Here is a 16,416-nt window from a genome sequence, read left to right as displayed (position 1 = left end):
CCACGACCGTTGGAGCGCCAAAAATGAATGTCTAAAGGACATAATGGGTTGTGTGGAGGCCTTCATGGAGAGCCAGTACATAATCCCTGAAGAGTATGACCTCATATTAGAAGAAGTGGAGGATGAGGTCTCGAGTGACCCACCTAGAAGAATGTACCTCGGACAGTAATGCAGAGCAGTAGACCTCCTCCACTATTTTGGCATTTTTGGAGAATGTCTCTTGCGGCGATAGATTTTGCTTAAGCATACTTTTGGAGACAAATTTTGCGCTCTCTTTTTGTACATGAGAACTCTTGTTTAACAATAGTATTTTTGGCGATATTTTTTATATATGAAAACTTTCTTGGATTCCACTTGTCTTTCATAAATATTTGTCTTTTCAAAACTGGCTTTTCATAATTGTCTTAAGTAAATAATTGTCCTTTCTATGTTGATGTCATTGTATATGCTTTTGTATGTCAGCTCGTTTGAGCGATTTGTATCACCCTTTTCGAAATGGAAATTTTGTAACAAACAAGGTTGTATATCTTCGGCATGTATATGCTTTTGTCTCTCAGCTCGTTTGAGCAATTTTGTATCACCCTTTTCACAAGGGAAATTTTGTAACAAACAAGGTTTGAGAGTTTCATCCCGCTTGTGTGCTTGTAAACATTCTTTTGTAGTTACTAAAAAAAAAACATTAATACGGCAAAACAAGGCATGCTTTGGCCCTGTTTAGCCCCACTAATGTTTTTTTAAAGTTCTGTTAAGGGTCACTATATAACGATGCTTTACCAGTGTCGCTATATAGCGAACTTTACCAGAGTTGCTATAGAGTGACGCTTATATAGCGACTTTTCTTTTCCGACGTTAATAGCGATGTAAATACTGACCTTTGTGCCCGTCAAAAAAAATATTTTTAGTGTAAAAAAGGTCAGTATTTCCATCAAAAAATGGCCTGTGCCTTGTAGTGTGAGGATGATAAGCACTTGCAAATGATAGTGTGATGCCGAGACATTGAGAAAGTACTACCATAACCTGTGATTTGAAGTTCGACCCCTGATCGGACATAATAGTTGTTGTAGAGTGAATTGTGCTTGAACCAAAGTATGTGACTTATAGAGTGTCTGATGATCCCTGAACAGTACTTGAATCTCAGGTCCATGAGAAGTGTTAAATGAAAGCATTTGTTGTAACTGAGGGCTGATAGAAGAAATCGAACTACCTGTGTCAATTAAAATATTGAAATAGCACGAATTATGACGAGCTTTGATGATACAAACTTGCCTTGTGTGTGCTGTAGAGGCCTGCAAATGCGGTTGGTCAGGCCCACACAACTAACCACTCAATCGTTTCTCGGAAGCTCGGCCAAGGTGGCAACATCACTAATTTGCACATTCTGAACTTGTTTAGGTGAGCGACAATATTTTGCAACATGACCATACTTATTGCAGTTGAAGCAACGAGGTCGTCCTTTGTCATCACGATCAGGAAGGTGCTTACGCATGAATCCCCTATTGTTACTCTAAGCATTTTGGACATCAAAGTCCATGGGTACTACTGAATCGGTGGTGACACAATGTTTCTCTGATGGAAAAACTGTGGGTATTCCCTTCAAATGTTCACCAGCAATGTATGACTCAATTCTTTGAGCAATCTGAACAGCTTTGTAGAATGTCTTTGGACCTTGGTCCCTAGTTTTTTTGGAAATGTTGTGGTGGAGTCGAGGCCAAAGAAAGAAGAGCTTCATATCCTCAGACATTGTAGAATCTACTTGCAACAAAAGTTGGTTGAGCTTGACGACAAACTGTGCTACAGGTTCGTGTTCATTTTGCTATAAATCATGTAATTGTTGAAGCGAAGTTTGGGTGACATTAACATGAGCAAAGTACTGCAAGAGTTGGTGCTTGAGACTGGGCCAGTGATGTTTGATGGAATCATGTTGCTGAATGAACCATGTTGCTGCGATCCCCTCAAGTATAGTGCGGAGCTCCATAGCTTTCCGTTATTTGGACCAAGAGTGATAATTTGCGATATTGACGAAGTGATCGATCCAGAGCATCACGTCTTCAGTGGGCAATCCGTGGAATGATTTCGGCATGACCTTGTTATCTTTGGACGGTGTTGAAGATGACGAGGCATGGAACGATGCAAGCATTGACATGAGCGCTTGATTGGTCTAAGAAAGCCGGTTCATCAATGCAAACACCGGATCCTGTGGGTGCTGGTGGTGCGACTGGTGGGACTGTTGTTTGTCCATGTGTTGCTCCTCCATTCCGGCATCTCCACCAGTATGTGAAGTGCAGCGATTAGAGAGACGGCATAGAGAATTCAGTTAGGTTTTGCATGCATCCATCAAGGAGGTCCTTGCAGTTATATTAGCAACGTCCATACATGGATACAACACGTGGCGTCCACACACGTGGCACACCCATACGCCACAATAATATATTAATATATACTATACATAATAATCTCTCTCTCTCTCTCTCTCTCTCTCTCTCTCTCTCCCCCCCCCCCCCCCTCGATTACCTGAAGGAGGAACTGCTTTAGATGATTGTTGAGGCCACGAAGGCCAAGCTTCTCGATTGGTGTGGTCGTGTCGAGTCCTTTTGATCTTCTGCAAATATCGAATAGTTTGCGTGCCCAATCATCTTTGAATGTATTACGATTTTCTCCCCCTTGGTCCACTTCATGCATAATGTTGTCTTCTAGTTGGAGGAACAGTGCTTCTGCTGCTTTGTATGTTGTATCTGCTGATTCGCCAGTTGCATCGTTGATGTTGTGTTCAGGTTCGTTGAAAGGATTTGGAGCGAAGCTTTTGAGTTGCATGTCGCTAGGTGCTGCTTGAGGAGTTTCGCTGGTGAGGTCTTCAGGTTGTGGATCCAGAGGGCAAAGCTGGAAGGAGACATGGCGGGAGAGAGGTGTCGGAGGGCGGAGAGAGAGAGTTTGGGAGACGCGAGGGAGGTGGAATGAGATCCGAGTCGCATGGAGTGAGTGGAAGTGGTGAGAGAGTGGGTGTTTCAACTACTCTGGCAATTTGCTGGGTTTTGATTGGTCCGCGAGTGTGCTCGTTGGTGGCTGCTAGTTAACTGTAGTTGACCACTAAATCTATTATATACGAACCCATTTAGATTTTGACACTAAATCCATCACTAAACCTAATTTAAGAAGTTCGTCGCCTCAGCTAAGTTACTTTCTTTGGGTTTGCATCAGCTGGATTCGCGCCAAATCCTTCCGTTTTGGGGCGGTGGAGGAGGAGGATTTTCCACCCGTTTTAGTGGCCTGTCGCCGGTTATACGGTGATTTGTTGATGCTCCCCGTCACTTGTAAATCTGATGCGATGGCAAGTTTTCGCTGCAGGCGGCTGACCCATGACTTCTACTCCGATGTTCAGCGCATTGCGAAAACGCTCGACTCTTTGGAGAAGGTACCCACGTCTGTTCGTGCGTCAGCCGCAACAATACCAGCAACGTTCACCAGGTTGTTCTTTGTGGGTTGTTTGGGTGGAAACTCGCATTTGAGCATCTATTTCCTATTTGTTTCTCACGCTGGCATTCATGTAGCACAAGGCGCCATTATGCCGACGGTTTGAGAGTAGAAGATGGAAGTAGAGATTCAAGCGCCAAAATGGGGCGGTCGACGGAAGGCACGTCGCAAAAGCAGAAGTGGTGGAGGCCAGATCCTGTTACAGGAGTGTGGGTGCCCGAAGATCAGGAGGGGACGGTGAAAGGCACAGAACTACCACAACAACGAACAAGAACAGTCCTAACAGCCTCCCTGGAAGAGCGAGCGTGGTGGACATCCATGGAAGAGATTCCCGAGAGGCACTGATGGCGAACCCACGTCGCACGCAAACTTTTTAATCAGCGTAGGAGGCAGTTCCTGTGTTGAAGCGCCATTTTCTCTTGGCTTCGAGCTTGGGTGGCAGCATGTTTTTCTGCTAATTCCACTACATGTGGCCAGCACATTTTCTTCGTGAGTTACAGATGTAGTCTGTCTGTCTGTCTCTCTCTCTTCGAATGAGAGTTTTTATTTCACCAAGCTTGCCATAGAATGCCAAAAACGAGTTTTTGTCAATACCGTAAGTTCTCTCTTGTCGCAAAATTTGATACAATAGGATCACTTCCCTCAGTTGGGTCATGATAGTTACTCGGCTTTGCATTTCTGCTAGTAATTTCCCTGTATGCTAATATGCTCAACATCATATTGGAAGAACTCGGACTTAGAAACGCATAAGAAAAGGTCACAACTTTAAAAATCCCCTATTTGAAGAGAATTGGCGGAGGGCGATCCTTGACTAGTATGCACCTTTTTAAAAAAATAAAAATCTTTTGCATAGAAATCTCTCTCTTTGCCTAAGGCATCTTGTGATGTACTTGATGTCCCACATTCTCATAATGTGTCTTTTGAAAAGAAAATAAGAGTGTGAGCAAAACTCTACAAGATGAGTTGCCATGTCCTTTGCAAGTCGCATCAAATTCAAACCTGAATCCTAGCCCTTTCTAATTGCCATTTTGGGCTATCCCTAAGTCTTGTTGAGTTAGATTTCGATCTTGTTTGTCACAACTATCTGAAAGCATGTCCTCACAATTGCAAGTTGCGCAAGAAGTATTACCCCTAGCTTTTGCAACATAGACATTCAGTTCCCTCACTATATGGTGGATTGCCCTTACAAAACTAACTTTGGATACATTTAACCTCATGAAACAGTCTCAAGAAAAGATTTAGGATCAATTAGCCACTAATGTTATTAAAATTGGATATCTGTCCTTACATTATATTTATATAAAAATATAATGTTTGAGTATATTTTGTTGTGTTAATTGGTTTAGCTTCTCTTTTTATTAAAAAGGATTTGATTATTTGTGCTTAGGTGCGTGCACGAGTGTGCGCACACCCCATAATATATAATATATCTAGTTGGAAGCAACTTGTGAATACAATATAGAATATATTAGTAGGAAACAAAGGAATGTCATAGACACATTTGGAGCATGGTTGCCTTGTTGGTAGCTCTGTAGCTTCGGGCCGCCTAGGATAGAAACAGATGTAGGACAATAGTTGCACAAGCTGTATGACATGCTAGCGTCACCCGTAGGTAGTTGCTGGCATCACCAGCAGCAATACATAGGCAAGCACATTAAGATAGATATGGACAACAATTGCAGGAGTGTTGGTATAACTGAGGCAGTTGACCAAGCGAGCGATGTCGAGTAAGTACGACTACTCATTTTTGCTTCTCTCTTTAGATTTTGTTGGATTTGTGGGATGTAAGAGTGAGTCATTGGCAAGGGATGTTTTTGAAAGAACACAAAACATGGGTTTTGTTCCAAGAGTGAATAGAGTTTAAAAAATCATGCATTTGCACATGCATGTAATGTGGACTATTTCATTCAAGGAGTTTTAAAAACCCAGCATTTGCACATGCATGTAATGTGGACTATTCCATTCAAGTAGTCCTAGAAAACTTTTGACTTGTGTGGAAGGTTTCATTGGTAATCTTGCTTACGTTGGTGGAGAGAGAGAACTTGATTATGGAGGATTACCAAGAAGTGAGCTAGGAAAAGTGAGCAAATATAGGGTGTGTCTTTCCTAATGATACCTTGGCAATGACATAGATCCAACTCTCTCATGGATTTTTAAAGAACTTATATTATTTTGCTACTAAAATAGGGGATTTGTCAGTCTATTATTGTTTTGTTTTGCTTGTTTGTTTTGGATTGCTCGCTTTTTCTTGCTTGCCTTCTTTGGTTCGCTCGCTTTTTCTCGCTCGCCTTTTGGTAATCCTCGGTACAGCTGATGTTAGCACACGTTAGCAACAACAAGGTCAAGTGGCATCAGCAAGTTGGTGGCCCACAAACAAATCAACTGATCTCCAGTGCTAAACCCTATATAAGGGATCAGATCCCCCCATTTCAGTATCAAACTTTAGCAATAGTGGGACCTCAGCCTCGACTTTGGACAATACACAAGGAGTAATCTTCCCCTCTCCATCTCCATCCTCAAAAGGGGGGGTCTCTCCTTTCGTTTGTTCTTTACCTATGGGCCACCATTAAGTACTCTCTTTACGGTAGGCAGCCCTAAAAGGTGTTTGGGTGTTTGGGTTTCTTGAGCCCTCCTTCATCCATGTGTCTTGATCTGCATGGTTGATTTACATCTTGCTTTTCAATACTAAACTCTATATTTCAAAGCTTTAGATTTTGGCTTACATATTAATATAGCGAACGTGGAGATTTAGAGCTAGTGATGATGCGAAGTCGCTTCAAAGAGTGTGGGCTAATTTGCTGATTGTTTGGTCTGAAGAGTCGCGCGTCGTAAGCTCTCTCTCTCTCTCTCGTTTGAAGAGTCGCGCGTGATCATGGTAAGCTCTCTCTCTCTTCAGGTGTCATCACTCACATCTTCATCCCCATCCGTATCAGCTTGCGTACAAATTTCCGTATAGTTTCCACATTCAATCAGCCTCAAAGTTCCGTATCGTCCTGCGTACATTCAATCAGTCTCAAAGTTTCGTGATGACTTTGCCTTTGAATTTGAGTTGTAATTCATGATATTGAAGCTTAAGCTTTCCGTAATGACTCTCGACTTGCAGCAGATGGTGATTTGTCGTAGCCCGGAAGAGAAGGAAAGGTGGTCTTTCTTGACTTTTAATGGAGCGCCCTTTTATGGGGGAAGGCAGCCGTAGGGAGAGAGAGTTCTTGGATGAGCGCCCTTTTATGGGGGAAGGCACCTATAGGGGGAGAGAGTTCTTGGCCAAGAGTGAAGGTAGATTGTCCCCATCCGATCCGGCGCATAGTTGCACCGGCTGATAGGCAGATTTAATCACATAGCGCGGGTCGTGAGAGTGTATTTCGTCTGCCTAACAGAGACTCGTGATTTCTGGCAGAGAAGAACAAAACTGCGGAAGACCAGAGAATTCTTGCAGCTTGCAGCAGCAAGGAGGCTGCGACCTGCACAGGGTGAGGAGCAAGCCACTCACCTTGCCTGGAAGAATGGAGGCCCCGGGGGAGGTCCGGGCAGAAGAAGAAGAAGCTGGACCTTCTTGCGCAGACATGCTTCCCGATGCCCGCGCCAACATCTTCAGCAAGCTTTCCTTAGAAGATATGTTGACCACCATCCCTAGAGTGTGTAGAACATGTAGATGCGTCTCTCCGGACGTTGCCTACTGGCAGAAAGTGGACCTCGACGAAAGGGGCCGTAACAAATCCATTCTCCTCTCCGCCTCTCCTGAAGAGAGGAGCAATTGTTCCCTCTTCTGCTTGAGCCACTTGAGCTCCTCTATCCTCTATTTCTCTTAATTGCCATGGTCTTTTCTTCTTTTGCTGAAGTAGTCGTAACAGTTAGGAAAGCTATAATCACCTCGATCAATCCAGGTTGACTGGATATATCCTTTTCCTTTTTCAACGCATGTAGTTCTACTTCCAGCTGCATTATTTTCCTCTCCATAACGAATGCTTGCCTGTGATATAACGAACTGATAATTGAGCAGCTACTGCAAGGCCTACCGATCCAAGATTCCATCACAACCTACCAGCTAGTCTATGGAATGAATGAAATTAATAATGCGAAGACGGGCTTAACCAGGTACAAACATCTTTTATAGTCTTTTGAGGAGAGCTAAGAATAGAAGAAAGGAGAGCATCGAGCATGTAGACACGATGATGCACTGCACTAGGAAGCTGAGAAATAACTACACTGCACCAAGAAATAAACAAACGTTAGCATCATAGAAGTCTAACTTGTAATCCTTCGAGAGCTAAAAGAAATTAAAAGCATGCTCACCAAGAATGTAAAAGAGTTTTGGAAAAAGCAAATCAGCAGCTCTTTGCCACAGACATCGTCGTTCTTTTATTACATCTAAATGTGATAAATTTGTGCCATTCCTTTATTCCATTCAAAAGCGAGATTCAATGATGTCTTTGCGCGTTCGACTTTCACTGCTAGTGTAAATAATGATTTTGTTTTTAACATAGAGAAAATTTCTGAGCTATTTTCTCTTTCTTGTTCTGGATTCCTGATTCAACTGGTCATTCAGAGTAGCAAAAGCTCGCATGAATTCTCAATATAGTAAGCTCCTCCAAAACCAAGCATTCATCAATGACTTCATCAACTAGTCAAGAGTCTAGCAATAACTAAAAGCTCAAGGCCTCAAACAAGAAGAAAATGGAGACAAGTAAAAAAGAGAATCTGCAAGCTCCGAAGAAGAAGAAAATGTAAGTTTCAAAGTCGACAAAAAAAAAAAAAGGTCCTTTCGTCATATCTTGATGTCCTTCACCTATATGGCGAAGGAAATTTTGACTTTCCTTGTATGTAATAAAGGGAAAAATACGTACACTTGCATGTCGCCGACGACAAGCCAAGCATTAGAAATTTTGAGCAAAACCATTGTCTATATTGAATAATACATCGTTGCAGTTAATGTACTTAATATTGTCTACTTTCCTTCTTTCTAATTTTATCATGCAATTGTTGTTGAATTCTAGAAAATACACATAGTATGTGTGCGATATTCCTGTCGCTTACAATGTGTACTGATTAGTTTGAGAAATGCAAAAAATTAACTTATATGCTTGCACTTGGCGATAGGATAGCTACGTATACAACTGCCCTAATGATGAGGCAGTCGATTATTGAGAGACGTCGCCTTACTATACGAGGAACGTTTGATATGAAAAAGCATAAATTACAACCATCAACAAGAAACTTTCGCATTGCTTACAATTACGCCTCACTATCTGCCTACCACGGATCTAGTTTTTTTTGGAGGGGGGATGGGGGGGGGGATGGGCTACAAACCAGTCCCTCTAGTAGAAAAACATAGACCCCCAGCTAGTTTCTCCATGCAGCAGAAATAGAAATGGATAAGAGGTGTACAATGAAAGAATCTTAAGAGCAGAGAAGCGAATGTTTTAATTATAAATTCAAACTTTTTGTGTCTACAATGGAGGCCTCATAAGCACCAAATTGAGGAGAATAGACAATAGTAGAACAATTTGTCCAAAATACCTCAAAATAGATTGCACAATTTGTGCTAAATACTCCTTTCAGATTGGTCCACCACAAATCCCAAACATTTGTCCTACTTTCACTCCTAAGGTTGTGTGATCTTGAATGAGTGTTAGCCACCATCTATATTGTGAGTTCCTTAGAAATCACCCTCTAGCAAACATATTCTCTCCTCTTGGTTTTTGGAGATCTCAAAGTGGTCTTTATCGTCCTCATCCTCCATGATGAATGTGCATGTGTGTATAACGTGAGTGCATCCGTGAGAGAGAGAGAGTGTGTGCGTGTGTGTGCGTGCATGCATGTGTGTGTGAGTGTGTGCGTGCATGTGTGTGTGTGTGTGTGTGTGTGAGAGAGAGAGAGAGAGAGAGAGAGAGAGAGAGAGAGAGAGATCTTCAGTCAGTGTCTTTAGTGTGAGTTCATAGACACCACCATCCAAAAAACATGTGCTCCCCTCTTGGTTAGCTATCTCGGAGTGGTATTTATCTTCCTCATCCTTCATCCCTGTCCTCAGCATGCTATGAGGAACATCTATGTTTAGTTATTTTGAGACTTGATTGAGTACTAAGAGAGTATGATCTTTGTCCATCAAGATCATGTAACCTAGTTCATCATGCTTTGCTAATGCACTTGCAGCTCAATGAATTTCTTGTTATTGCACATGGATTAGTTCCAAGCGATGAGTTTCCCTTTCTTCTTTTTATTCTTATTGAATTTCTTATTTTTTGTGTAGTGTAGTTGTCATTCCATGCTAATGTCATTGATGTAATTTACCATTGAAATTCAATTTTATGGTTTGATTATAGGTTTTCATATCCCCATCGCGCACACCCTCACGTCAGCCCTGATACTCATGCACACACATCACCAAGGCCCCCCCTCACTAGTGCATCGGTCTCGACCTCGTCGTGCACCTGCATCGACCCCGTCGCGCCATTGACCCATGCAAACCAGAACCGATGGGCACGATACTCTGCACCTTCCTCAACTTAGGTGGAATTGATTCTCTTCGATCCGATGAGTTGTCAATAGTACTTGTCATTGACTATAGGCTTTTTTGGATCTTTAGTGAGTTTCAAACTCTGTTGCATGGGAGTGGATGCAATCTTGCAATTTGCCATATGAAACTTGTTCAAGAGATTGTCAACATATTTTAGTTGACTCATGAAGGTGCTGCCTAAATCTCTCCATAACTCAATTCCAAGACAATAGTGCATAAGTCCAAGATCTTTCATGTCGAACTCTGCTGATAAGTCTTGTTTTATCTTTTTTATGAAGCTATCATTGTTTCCTATCACAATTAATCATCTACATACAAAAGGGCAATAGTAATGTCTTCCCCTTGAACTTTGTAGTAGAGAGTGTGATCTGCATGGGACTTCATGTATCCTAGATTAGCAAAATACTTGTGAATTTTGATGTACCAACTTTTGGGTGCTTGTTTTAATCCATAGAGACTTTTCTTGAGATGGCAAACCTGATTTTCTTTCCCTGGTTCAACATAACCTGCTGGTTGTTTGTAGGTAGACTTCCTCGTCAAGGTAACCATTGAGAAAAACATCTAGCTCGTACACATTCCATCTGTTGAGTGTTTCTATTGATATCAAGAACCGTATGGAGTCCATCTTTGCTCTACTAGAGTATAATTCTCATCATAATCTTGACCATATTGCTGTGCAAATCCTTTTGCAACTAGTGTAGCTTTGTATCTTTCAATGCTTCCATCTGGATTGTACTTCACTTTGTAAACCCATGTGTTTGCTATGGCCTTCTTTCCTGGTGGAAGGTCACATAATTTCTAAGTATTGTTTTTGTACAAAGCTTCCATTCTTCATTCATAGCAGTTTGCCATTTTGGCTTGTCAACTGCGTCTTCGAAGTACACTGACTCTTCTATAGCCATGATGGTAGTCATAAGAGTATAATTAGTGGTTTCAACCTGAATTGCTTTGCATTTTTCAGCATAATTGGTGGTTTCAACCTAAATTGCTTTGCATTTTTGAGCATATGACAATCTAGATGGTGGTCTTCTTTTCCTAGTAGACTCTTTGAGTTGCTACTCTTCTCGGGATATCTCTAGAAATTCTTACTCTTCTTCATCAACATTTTCTATAGATGACTCTGTAATAATATGTGTGTCTATCTCTTGATAATTTGATGTTTTCCATTCCAATCCTTTATCAAAAATTACATCTATGAAGATAATAACCTTTCGATTAATGAAATCATACAACTTGTATGCTTTGATTTCTTCACTGTAGCCAACCATGATGCATTTACGAGACTTTGCATCCAATTTTCTGCGATGATCATCATGTATGTAGGCATATGCTATGCAACCAAATATCTGGAGATGGCAAATGCATGGCTTGTGTCCAGTGAATGCTTCATAAGGTATCATACCCTAAATCAGTTCGGTTGGAAGCCGATTAAGTAAGTAGTTTGCACTATCAATTGCTTCTACCCAATAATTTTTCGAAAGATGCTTCTTATAGAGCATTGCTCTAGCACTGTCTACTAAAGTCCAATTCTTCCTTTCAGCTCTTGCATTCCAATGAGGAGTATTTGCACAAGTGAATTATCTTCTTTGAATGCCATTACTTCTGCAAAAGTTCATGAATGTTGAAGACATGTATTCACCTCCTCTATCTGATCTCATGACTTTGATCTTTCTGCCTCAACCATGGCTTTGATTTCTTGAAATCTAAAAAAAACTTCAGATTTCTCTTTCAAAAAGTAGACCCAACAATATCAGCTATAGTCCTCGATGAAATTCAAGTAGTAAAGTGAACCATTGATGATGCAGGTCTGTGCATAACCCCATACATATGTATGTATCAAATCAAGAATACTTCGTGCTCAAGAGGTGCTTCTGCCAAAGTTGGTTCACTTTTGTTTACTGAAGCAACGTGCTTCACAAACTTTTTCAAGAAACTATAGTTTCAGAATTCCAATTGCCATATTCTAATTTCTTAGCTATATCAAACTTTTGAAATTGACATGTTCATATCTCTTGTGCCATAGTGCAAAAAGTGGCATCTGTTGCGGTTGAGCTGACATGGCATGCAAATATGGTACTGAAGTTAGCATTATGAACAAACGTCCTTCCTTGACTGCTTTTCTTACTAGTTGATATCCTTTGGATTTATCTCTAATCATGCATTCATCTCCATCAAAGATAACTCTATAGTTGTGTTCCATCATTTTCTTGGCTAATAAGACATTTGGAATACAGAGTATATCTTTCACCAATCCTTTCATACGAGTGAAATTGTTCATAGGGACAATGCCTTTCCCTTGAATTGGATTCAATGTGTTATCTGTACTGTAGATAACGTTCTTCTGTCCTTCTAATGGTTTCATCTTTGTGAATCATTCTTGATGTTTTGTAATATGAGATGATGTGTCGCTATTGATGTACCAAGGATCTCGATCTAGTTGATCGACTTGATAAATTAATTCCCCTTTTGATTTGTAATCTATGTCAAGATACACTATTTCAGTCTCCTACATATCCTCACTTGGAATAATCAGGTTCATTGGCATAATGACTGTGACTTGAATGTCCATCGCGATGATTTCCTCTTTTGTGGAAATTCCCTCAATTGTTGTTGGATTGACCTTGGTCATACTGCTTCTTGCGGCAATCTCTTTCATAGTGTCCAAACTTATGATAGTAATTGCAATGAATGTTTGAGACATTGGTGAATGCATTCCCTCGTCCTTGGAATCTTCCTTTGTTGGAATGATTTCCTCTTGGTTGTGGATACTGATGCTACTGAGGATGATGTTGACGTTGATGTTGATGATGACTTTGTTGTGATGATGACCACTTCATTGAGATGTTCTATCTCTTCCTTTGCCTCTGCCTCTGCTTCTATATGAAACTCTGAATGCTTGATCATTCTAGGTCCTGAGTTCTTCACCAAGTAACACTGACTGTAGCTCTTCGAGTGTTGGTATTTGTCGTTGAATGGTAATACTCTAGACTAGATTCTCGTATCCCTCTCCTAGTCCATTCAAGATGACTTAAACCATTTCTGCTGGATTCATAGTCTCTCTTACTACTGCTGTTGCTACTGTGAGTTGATTGTTGTAATCCTTGATTCTGAGTACGTAAGAATGACTAGTTTCATTATAGTTGCAAAAATTCTGGTTTATCTGGTTTCTCAGCGTGAGAATCCTAGAAGTGTTCTTAGACTCATAAAGAGCTATGAACATATCCCATGCTTCTTTTGATGTCTTAATTGTGTTGAGCTATCCAAGCATGACATCTTGCACATTCTGCTTGATCAAATGATATGCATATTTGTCTTTCTTGTCCCATTCTTCATGTTGTCCGGCAATGGCAGGATCCACTACAGGTGCAGACACTATTGGTGCAGGCATAGATCTCGTTGCTTGTGCTATGGCAATAGTGGGAGTGGAGCTACTATTGACTGGATCATCCGATGGTCTAGGTGTAGACCTATTAGCATACTCCCATTACAAGAATGGTCTCCATTTGGTATTTTCCATGTGCTGTAGTTGGAATTGTCTAGCTTAGTAGACGCCTCCAAATTGAGGTTGCTAGTCATAGACATGGTGCATGCATGTGAGAAGATGAATTTATATCTAAAGTTTATGGCTTAGAACCATGACCTTTTGATTGGGCAAAGGAACTATGAGCATTGTAAACCCTAGTACATCAAGAAACTCAAAGACAGAAATATATGTTGTAAAGCACACATAGAATTTGACCTGCCCCAACAAGCTTTGAATGACTTGAGATCTAGTCATGTAGGAGCATTGCTCCATGAAGATAGATGGCCATGTCTTATAGATGAACCTTTACACATCAAGAATTGAAATAACACTAGCTCAAATTCCAAATTTTAACAAAACATTCTTGATTTTTATATATAGATACCCAACAAATAATTACAATTTTTTTAAAACATACATAGAAAAACATACACATTATATTCTTAGGTGAATTCATCATTGATACACTTAATCCTAATCAATTTTGAGGGCCACCACTTAATACTTAGCACACCATCATTTTGCTCTCCACTCCATCATTATTATAAGTCTCCATTTCATGCTTATTGAATGCTAGCATGGTCACAATTGATGACCAGCTTAATGGTGCTGTTTTGCAAGTAGTCAAATTAGTTTTATTTACAAGCAGCTAAATTAGTTTAGCTTAATTTTTGGTTGGCTTGGACTATCGTCCAAAACCAGCTCGGTGGTTTTAACAATAATCTATAATTTAGCTAGTTAATGTGATTGTCTTGAACTGAGTTTTGTTATTGTCCAATTACAGAAATTGAAAATAAATATATAAAAAATGATTGATGACCAGCCCAGTGGTTGAAATTGCTGTCTTTCCAAGTAGTAAAATTAGTTTAGTTTAATTTTTGAGTTGGTTTTGTTGTGGGAAATACTCGGGGGTTCATTACATAATATTTTAGTGTATCACATGCATTCAAAAGGAGGGTTATTTTAATTCAACTTTTGGAAGTTAATAGGATTACAATAAGTTAATAAGAGGGGGGTTTTAATTCAACTTTAGCAAAAAATTCATAAATGCATAAGTAAAGAGGGGTAATTTTATTGGGGCAAGAATTTTAGTTGAGGGGTTTTCTAAATGCCCCTTGAACGCACGTGATACATGGAGTTTCTTAGTAGTGCACCCCCCGAGAGGAAATTTATACATTTTCCTTGGTTTAGAATTAACTTATCCGCCAAACCCTATAAGAACATAACTTATCCGCGCCAAACCGTATTTATGAACATTAAAAGAAGAGAATTTCATGATCAAGCTCTTGAGGATGGTGTAAATTGCACCATACCTATAGGGCATTAGGGGAAAACCTAACCCTAACTCTTAGGGGTACTCATGTAGTTATGCAATAAAACATAGTGTACATGTAGCTATATCGCATGCACTCCTCTCTCTCTCTCTCTCTCTCTCTCTCTCTCTCCTCACTTCATTATGGAATCAGAGTCGATGGTGCTCCTAAGCCCTTGGATCTCATCAAGGCACTGAGCCCTCATTATGCAAGGCATCTTCATCTCCAACATTTGTGAGATTTTGTGAGAGAATGTAAGCCCTTATTCCATCAAGGCGTAAGCCCTTCTCTTAAGGCACCTTCTTTCTCTTCTAGCTCTTCTAGTAGAGTCGCTTCTCCTCTATGATTCGGTTCAGAAAGCTCATCATTTTGAGCTATGGGGAGTGAGATATGCTTATTTCTTTGAGGAAGATTCATGATCAATTTTTAACGTTATTCTACATGGAGTTTGTAAGTTCTGTAAGGTTTACTTCATGAAGCCATTTTAGGTTTCTCCCCTATCTCCGACTAGTTTGTCCTTGAGCTAGTTTTGGTTCTAGTCTTTGAGAGGTTGCTCAAGGATTTCAACAAGCTCTCCTCATTATATTCTTAGAGAGTGATATCTTCTTAAAGGACTCTTGTGGAGCCTCGACTTGCTACTCTAGCTAAGGCTATCTACTACAATAGCCTTATATGCCTTCTACAGAGCAACAACCAATAAAGCTACAACCGTAACAAGACGGCCCTATGCCCAGATGATTCCTCGCATCTATGATACAAAGTAAAATGGCAACGAGTGCTTACATCTATGATACAAGTAAAATGGCAACGAGTGCTTACATCTATGATACAAAGTAAATTGGCAACGAGTGCTCCAACGACGTGTAAGTCAACTCCTATGACTCAAGCTAACTCAATAGAGCTTCAAGCAACTGGAGCCCAAGGCACACCAAAACACAATTGTACTTTGATGAGCATCAACCTCTCGCAAGCAAATTCCCAGTGCCAAGCATACTGTAGCACCATTGACTAGCAACAACTTCTACAAATCCAAAGCCAACAATTCACCCATGTCTCTATAGTGCCATAATACAACGGCAACTCGACCCTTAACAACCACAAAAGGCCAAATTCCAAGGTGGCTCACACGACGGTCGAACCACAACCCCAAACTGCAACCCTAACATAGACCAAGCTACTCCAAAGCTTGGTCTACAAATTCCTATGACCTTCAGTAGCACCTCATCAACTTTGTTGCCCAAAGGAACCACCAAGCTCAGTGTAGCCTCCAATGGTAGATGACAAGGCAACTCCACGATCAACGGCTTCTACAATGACTCTACTGCTAATGCCCATATGGCTACTACCTCCAATGCCCAAATGGCTACTACCTCCAATGCCCAAATGGCTACTACCTCGGCCTCCAACGACGGGATTGCTCACCGATAGCAAAAGCGGCCAAACTTGCTTCATCAACGAATTTTGAAAGGCTCATGGCTTCAATGCTCTGCAATAACTATCAACCGATGGCCCTTCTCAAAGCTCGTACCAATGAGGCACAGCCTCCAATCGATGCTTGGCTCCTTCTACAACGCAGATACTCACTGCCTCCCTCTATG

General features: G+C 40.8%; 1 pseudogene; it reads right to left on the bottom strand.

The window, feature by feature from the left end:
- Positions 1–1,504: 1,504 nt before the first annotated feature.
- On the bottom strand, positions 1,505–2,254 carry LOC147895875 (uncharacterized; annotated as a pseudogene).
- Positions 2,255–16,416: the final 14,162 nt, after the last annotated feature.

This window comes from Dipteris shenzhenensis, chromosome 12 (genome assembly GCF_047967505.1).
Source record: "Dipteris shenzhenensis isolate YYH24624 ecotype China chromosome 12, Dip_SZ_1.0, whole genome shotgun sequence".
In the NCBI taxonomy this organism is placed as follows: domain Eukaryota; kingdom Viridiplantae; phylum Streptophyta; class Polypodiopsida; order Gleicheniales; family Dipteridaceae; genus Dipteris; species Dipteris shenzhenensis.
The sequence above is the reverse complement of the archived record's forward strand: the minus strand, read 5'-3'. Positions and strand labels throughout refer to the sequence as shown.